Raw genomic sequence first — 7,883 nt, forward strand, 5'->3', positions numbered from 1 at the left:
ACACCCTGACCCTGTCATATCTAAATCTCAGATGCACTGGATTCAGCATCTATTTTTATGGACAATCCTTAACTCTAAATACTAACAATCTATACTCTCTCCAAAATCCAAAATTCAGACTTTCCCTCACTGACTGCATGTACTCTGACTCCCACAACTCTCAGATAAGTTGAACTTCAACAATCCAATGATACCTTATGCTTTCCTTGGTATTCAGCCTATAACCTGTAAGTTCTTAAGTCAGGTGATTATCTCTCTCTAGTGTGTTTGGGAGAGCAAGCAACAAAGCATGTACTCATGTACTTTCTTCCTGCTGCTCCTTTGGGGATCATTACCTTCTTTCTGCCATAGTCAGCTGCACACTTTCCTTGAGGTGAGCAGGAACTCAGAGATTAAAGCCTTTCAGCATCATGGTTAACAATGCTCAGAACCATTAGAGTGATATTGTTGGAAAGATAGGGCAGGGGTTTTTGTTTGTTTTGTTTTGTTTTGTTTTTTGTCGGTGGTGGGGCTTGAACTCAGGGCATGGGCGCTGTCCCTCAGCTCTTCAGCTCAAGGCTGAAGAGCACTCTACTGCTTGAGCCACAGCACCACTTCTGGTATAATGGCTTATTGGAGATAAGATTCTCATGGACTTTCCTGCCTGGGCTAGCTTTGAACTGTGGTCCTCAGTTCTCAGCCTCCTGAGTAGCTAGGGGGAAGATGGGGGGTAGAGGGGAGGTAGGGAAGGGATGTGAAGGGTAAACAAAGGAGGAGGTTGCAATGCTTGGTAAGAAATATATGCATTATCCTGCCCATGTAATTGTAACCCCTCTGTACAGTATGTTCACAAAAAAAATTAAATTTTAAAAATTAAACCAAAGCTATTTAGTTAAAAAAAAAGTAAGCCAGGTGCCTGTGGCTCATGCCTATAATCCTAGCTACTGAGGACCATGGATCAAAGCCAGCCTAAACAGGAAAGTCCATGAGACTCTTATCTTCAATTAACCACCAGAAAACCAGAAGTGGCTCTATGGCTCAAGTGGTAGAGTGCTAGCTTTGAGCAAAATAGCTCAGGGACAACACCCAGGCCCCTAGTTCAAGCCCCATAACTGACAAAAAAAAACCCCAAAACTAGGAACTACAACTGTACTGTTCCTATGGCCAGCAATCACATGGTTGAACATTATTCCAAGAGAAATAAAAATATCTATTTGCACAAAAACACATGTAGAAATGTTTTAACCTACATTAGTAACATACTCATATTATTATTTGATAAAATAGTTCTGTCTCTTGGTGGTGATTAACTGACTCTGTATATGAATTATGATTGTGTAGAACTCCACTTCCATGAATCTATGTTTTTAAAATGATGAAAATGGAATAGATTTTTTAAGAGTATTGTTCCAAGTCAGTTTCCTGCTTTTGATATTTTACTACAGTGATATAAGACGTCACCAAGAGGTAAACTGAGTGATGATGGCTCATGGCTACTCTTACTTTTGGAATTGTCAGAGTCTATGAACATTTCAAAATAAAAGCCACCCCAAGCCCCCTAATTAATAACACTTATTTCTCACTTTCAATGGTATTTTCACCTATATTTCTTTCACCCTCATATATACATGTAGCTTTTAGTATTGATTTCAGCTTCAAAGTTGAGACTTGGTCTCTTAAGCTGAGCTGTGAAATTCCTTTGTTCCACAATTGTGCCTATCATTAGCTTGGCCACTCAGGAGATGGCATGAGATCCTCTAGGAGTAGACCAATGCTTTCATGTTAGTGTTGGAAATAATACATTTTATTCTACATTGAAAGACATTTTACCTTCACAGCATTTATGTTATATATTTTAGTCCTTCTGTGTTACTATAACATATAGAGGGAATGAAATCCAATAAAGCTAGTAAAATTCAGAGATCTTAAGTACAGTACTCCTGACTTTTCCAATGAAATCTATAGCATAGTGAAAGTTGACGTGGTTCACTGAGCTACTTATTGTCTTAGAAGCCAAGAGGTTGGCTGGGCACAGATAAAAGCTTTGTTCTCAAATGGAGAAATTGCCTATATTCTCTCCCAAGAAAAAACTCTCAGTCCATGGACTTTTTGTTCAATGTTGTCAAAGTTGAAAGGCTGAATCTTTCTATGTAGTGTAAAAACAGGGAATGCTAACTTTCGGGTTCTTTGTGGAATGAGTGGAATTCACAGTTGCAACTCTGTGGCAGTGAAGTTTTCTTCCCATCCAATGAATCCTTCCTTGCTCCCTCACAGATGTTCTTAGCAATATATCACAATAAACCTCCTGCGTGCTAATCATAGAGCTTTAGAATCTGTTTCCCTGGGAACCTGGACTGCAACAGTTGTTACCAGAATATTCCAAGAACTAGACTCAAGAATGGAATTGTGAAGTTAAATCACCTGCTGTCCAGCTGGCATGAAGAGTTCTTCATTAATGTTAGGTAGAAAATGCATGGTCCTTGTTGCTTAGCAACATTGTAGTTGTTAAAACTTTTACTAAATGTGAGAGGGGCTGGGACACCAGTAGATAGTGCATTACTCTCTGGCATTTGAAAGAATAATTACAGAACACATGGAATTTGGTGACTGTCACTGGGTTAACGATGCATTGGTGAAAGAACAAAGTAACTTAGTGTGACTAGCCATTGTTAAAAATCTAGGTGTATATAGCAAAATTCTTCATTGGCAGGTGCTTCCCTTTGAATCTGCTATCTCCAAAATTCAGGTGATGTCAATGCAGTGGTATTACAAGGTGGGGGTTTTAAGAAGTTTAGGGACATTCAGGTTTCTCCCTTGCTTTAAAAGAAAGTATTGTTTAAAACTGTTAGTTGTTTAAAGGAGTTACCCCATTGGAATCCTCTCCTGTATATGCCATACTTTAAATGGTCGTCGATTAGGATAACATCTATATTTATAAGCTAACTTCTATATATGAGAGAAAATGTGTCCTTTGTCTCTCTGAGGCTGGCTCAGATTTTTTCCAAGTCCATTCTTTTCTTAGTAAATGACATAATATTCTTCCTGATAAATGAGAAAAACTAATCTATGTGTCTATCTATCTGTACACACACACACACACACACACACACACACATACACACACACAGATATGTGTGTATGTATACCAAATTTTCTCAACAAATAAACACAGAGAAGCTAGAGCATGTGGTCTCAGGGGTGATAAAGTCAACGGGAGTGGTAGACACATAGAGAACGGAAAGGTTGGTGATCACAGTCATAATATTCAATGTGTGTGTGTGTGTGTGTGTGTGTGTGTGTGTGTGTGTGTGTGTGTATGGAACTATGTAAGTTGAGGGAATAGGGCAGGTTGGGAGAGAGGGAAGAGAATGAAGAAAGGGGTGACATTGATCCAGATGCATTGTAAACATATACTGGCATGTTGAATTGAAGCCATTTTGCACAACTGCTTAACAATAATAAAATATTAGTATATATTAAGTTTTATATGAACAGAGTAATGTATAACATTAAGGCCCTTGTAGAAGATGTTCCATGAAGACCACAGAAGATAGGAAAATACATGAAAGATGTGTTTCACAAACCACAGTTATTGTAAAAATAGTAATATTTCTTAGACGGCTGAATTCTCAACTTCAGCAGATCTCTCCACCCCAATCTGATCCACAGTTATGAAGGTTTGTAACCTCCCAGCATGTAATGCAACATTGGAACATTTGGGTTTAAATACTCAGAAAGATTGAATCCTCAAATTGTTTCAAACAATATGATCCAAAATGCCCCCACTTCTTTATGATATTTGTAGTTGAAAACAGATACAGTATCCTCTTTAAGATGTCACCTTTCACCCTGGCTATTGTATATACATGTATCTGAATTAGGGAAAGGAGTAACAAAGATGGTAAGAGAAAGGACAAAGGGGAAACCAATGCAACATCAATACAAGACAGTATGTTGGAAATGAACTTTACAACTTGGGAGGGGTCATTGTAGGGAGGGAAAGTGGGAAAAAAGAAAACAAAAGAAATGTACTCACTACCTTACATACGTAACTGTAACACATCTATACATCACCTTGAGAATAAAATTAAATTTTAAAAAAGAGATCTTTCCTCTCGGCCATCAGACCAATAATAACTAGGATAAGTGGATATAATTCCTTACAGTAGTGTTGAGCCTACTAAGAGAGGAAAGAGACCTGAGTTCCTTAAAGGTACTATGTCATCCTTCCAAAAATACACCAGTATGATCTGTGGCTCATGTGTGGAACTGGATTTTTATGTGCTGGATGAAGCAGGACTGGAAATTAGTACTGTGGGATTTACTAAGTCCCAGTGGATGCATTTCCTCAGGATGCCACATGCAGCACCCTAGCAGGGCCTTTGGGAGAGAGTGGGTAAACAATTGTACTGCATGCGTCTCTGATCCTTGAGAGGATGTCCCATCAATGGTTTCAGGGGTGACTCTGAGACCAGCCCACCTGCAAGGCCGATCTAATCACAGACCATGTTCCTTTGGTACTCTCTTCCTGGAAGCATTGCTTTTCTGGACTCCTGTTACCTGTGACATAATGAGTACAGTATGTTGCAGCTGATGATGGTATGTTTGGGCTGCATGGTCAGTCCATCCTGTGGTCAATGCACTACATCTGTTCTAGGGCCCAGTGTCATGGTAGGAGCTGTTGTTATTTCAAAAATTGTGTAATTTGCCACTTCAGAGGACACATTCCTGTCTGTCTAGAACCACACAAGTTCATATTGCTAGGTGCCTGGGACTCATGCCTGTAATCCTAGCTACTCAGAACTATGAGATCTGAGGATTATGGCTAGAAACCAGCCTGGGAAGAAAAGTCTGTGAGATTCTAATCTCCATAGTAGGAAGTAGAGCTCAGTGGCTCAAATAGGAGAGCACTAGCCTTAAGCAAATAAGCTCAGGATCAGCACCCAGGCTGTAAGTTCAAGTACCAGGATTAGCACGCGCGCACGCGCGCACACACACACACACACACACACACACACACACACACACACATTCATATTGTGATTCTCCATAAATTTCACACGGTAAAGGGTCTCCTGAGTCACTGACCTATTCATAAACAAAGAACCTGGACCTGACTCACGGACATTTCCTACACTAGATCCCTGTGTTGTTTCATATATAGGTGTTAGCCGTATTTTTAAGTATGGAACATGTTACCCTCAATACCTTATTGACTTATTGGCTTGGGAAGATGATAGATAAGGAATTTTGTCCTTACATGGACTGAAAATTCCACCATGATCTTGGTGTCTGTCCACCTAAAAGCTTTATTTGTATTCCAAGTTTAAGGACACTGGTAGGGTATATTTACATATTCTGAAGCACATCTCACCACCGATCCTGATATATTTGTTGTTTCTTGCATATTCAGCTTCAATAATATTATGCTACCCATGGAGTGGGTGGAAATTATGTAATATAGTTTGGCTAGAGAGCCAAGGACCCTTTGATATCCGTTGAGAGAGATTATAGAGCTAATCCTATAAAAGGCAGAAATGGGACATCTTGTTTACTCTATTGATTGTGAACTTCTTCTTGGACTCTTTCAATATGATGAAACAGAATGCAACTACTAGACCAATGCTTATGACTAATGAACTTGAAGCTATTTTAACCCACTCTAGTAAGCATAGCACATCTGATAAAACAACTAAAATTAGGGTCACTGTGTGGTAGAGCATCAGCTTTAAACAAAGAAGCCAAGCAAAAGGGCAAGGCCCTGAGTTCAAATCATATTCAAATCATATTCTTTCTATCTCTGTTTCTCTCTGTCTCTCTCCTTTCTCTCCTCTTGTCTCTCTCTCACTCCTCCCTCTTTTCTCATTCTGTCTCAAATTTGAATATTTTTTTCTAATTAGCAACTTTAAATATATGTAACATCCATGTTTCCTAAGATTAGACTTAAGCATTGAGATAGAACACCCTACCATTGATAAATTAAAATAAATATATCCTTTAAAGATGAATCATACTTAAATTATAAATACATTTTGTAGAATACTTACTTGTTTCAAAGAAAAAATTCTCGTAGTAACTGTGTACCCAAACTACAAAGACTAAACATCATTTTCCTGGTAATGTTTTTGGATTCAGCACATGAAAAATACGGTAAAACTTACTCAGATATCAGTGTTTCCAAGAATGGAACAGACTTAGTTTTGTTCCATATATTTGTGATAATAGAATAGATTTATTTTCCCCGACAATATCTCTCGTTATGATGCAAACATTTTTTAAAAAACTACCAGGAAACTCATATTTTAATAACAAGATGTGAGTGTAGGGATGACTGTTCTACCTTTCTCCTTTATTATTCTCATGTGGGACTTGATCAAAGCAGAATCATAAGTTTTGCACCAAATATCAATTTGGACCTGTTCATTTCCCTTCATCTAAGTAGATCTAGTCCACTGAAAATGAGACCTAAACCTTCTCATGATTGCCTTGTTCAAGAAAGGAAATGGAAGAAATAAATGACAGTGGTGCTTACACCTTCTACAGTAATTAATACATAGTCTCTGGCTCAATTTGTTCAATATGTATTGAATGCCTGTAATGTCACTAGGAAAGATGCATGAGGGCAATCAATGGAAAGATTAAAAGCTACATGGAGATTTCCAGTTACAGTTTGAAATGTAAAGAACTTAAAAGTTGCAAGTGTGAAATACCACATGAACCCCTCCCCCTGAAAAAAAATCAGCATACTCAGCTACAAATGGAAGTAATAAATGTAAGCGGGGCTGTCTTGATTATGATACTAGTGGGAGTCCAGAGGACAATTTGAGAGGGTAAAAAAATGGTGAACACAATCAAAAAATAATTCCTGTACATATGTGAGAATGGAACAATAAATCTTCTTGGAATTCATTTGGGAAGAGATAAGATAAATGAGTCATGAAGGGGGTGAATATGATCAAGGTACATTGTATGCATGTATGGTTATATCAAAATGAAATGCACTTGTACAATTAATTGATGCTAGTTAACATGTAGAGAAAGATAAAAAATACTAGGTGCCTTTTAACTACAACATAAGTATCAAAATCAAGAATTGAAATGTGCCAAGAGGGAGGGCTCATACCTGTAATTCTAGCTACTTAGGAGACTAAGATCTGAAGATTACAATTTGAAGCAGCCAGAACAGATAAATCCTAGAGACTCTTATCTCCAATTAACCAGCAAAAAAGCTAGAAGTAGGGATGTAGCTCAAGTGATAGATTGCCAGCCTTGGGTGAAAAAGTCAGTAAGATGACCTGAGATCAAGCTCTAGAAAAAATGAATTATAATACTATAAAAATAACTTAAACTTTATCATCTCACAATAAGAATAAATGCATAATAAACAGAAAATAAATATTTTTTTATAGCCAGAGTCACAGAGCAAACTATTACCCTGAATCTGGAGAAGAAAAGTTGAAATTAGTTTACTGGAGCCAGTAACTGGTACAAATGGTTCACTGGTGATTTTGAGAGATTCTTGGAGGTTGTACATACTTGTATGGAAATTAGAAACTTCTAGAAGATGTGGTCTGAGGAGGACCCAGATGTTTAACTGTGAACACCATCATGTTGTCATAGAGAAGAGGCAAAAAAATCTTGTCTTGTCTCTGGTAGAGGAGAGCAGAAGCAGTCACAGGAAAGGACCAGAACAACATAATTTATCCAACAACATATCTCCACTGATCTACTTCCTCCTACCACACCCATCTTTGACGCTTTCACCACTTTCCAGAAATCTCTTGAAATTTTGAATGAACCAATGAATCAAGACATCCATTAGGACACAGCCTTCACATTCTAATTACCTCTGGAACCTCTCTAAAGACAAAGATGTGCTGTACAGATCTCCTAGGTGTTTTCAT

This window comes from Dipodomys spectabilis, unplaced genomic scaffold (genome assembly GCF_019054845.1).
Source record: "Dipodomys spectabilis isolate Male_0828 unplaced genomic scaffold, ASM1905484v1 ptg000102l, whole genome shotgun sequence".
NCBI classification, from domain to species: Eukaryota; Metazoa; Chordata; class Mammalia; order Rodentia; family Heteromyidae; genus Dipodomys; species Dipodomys spectabilis.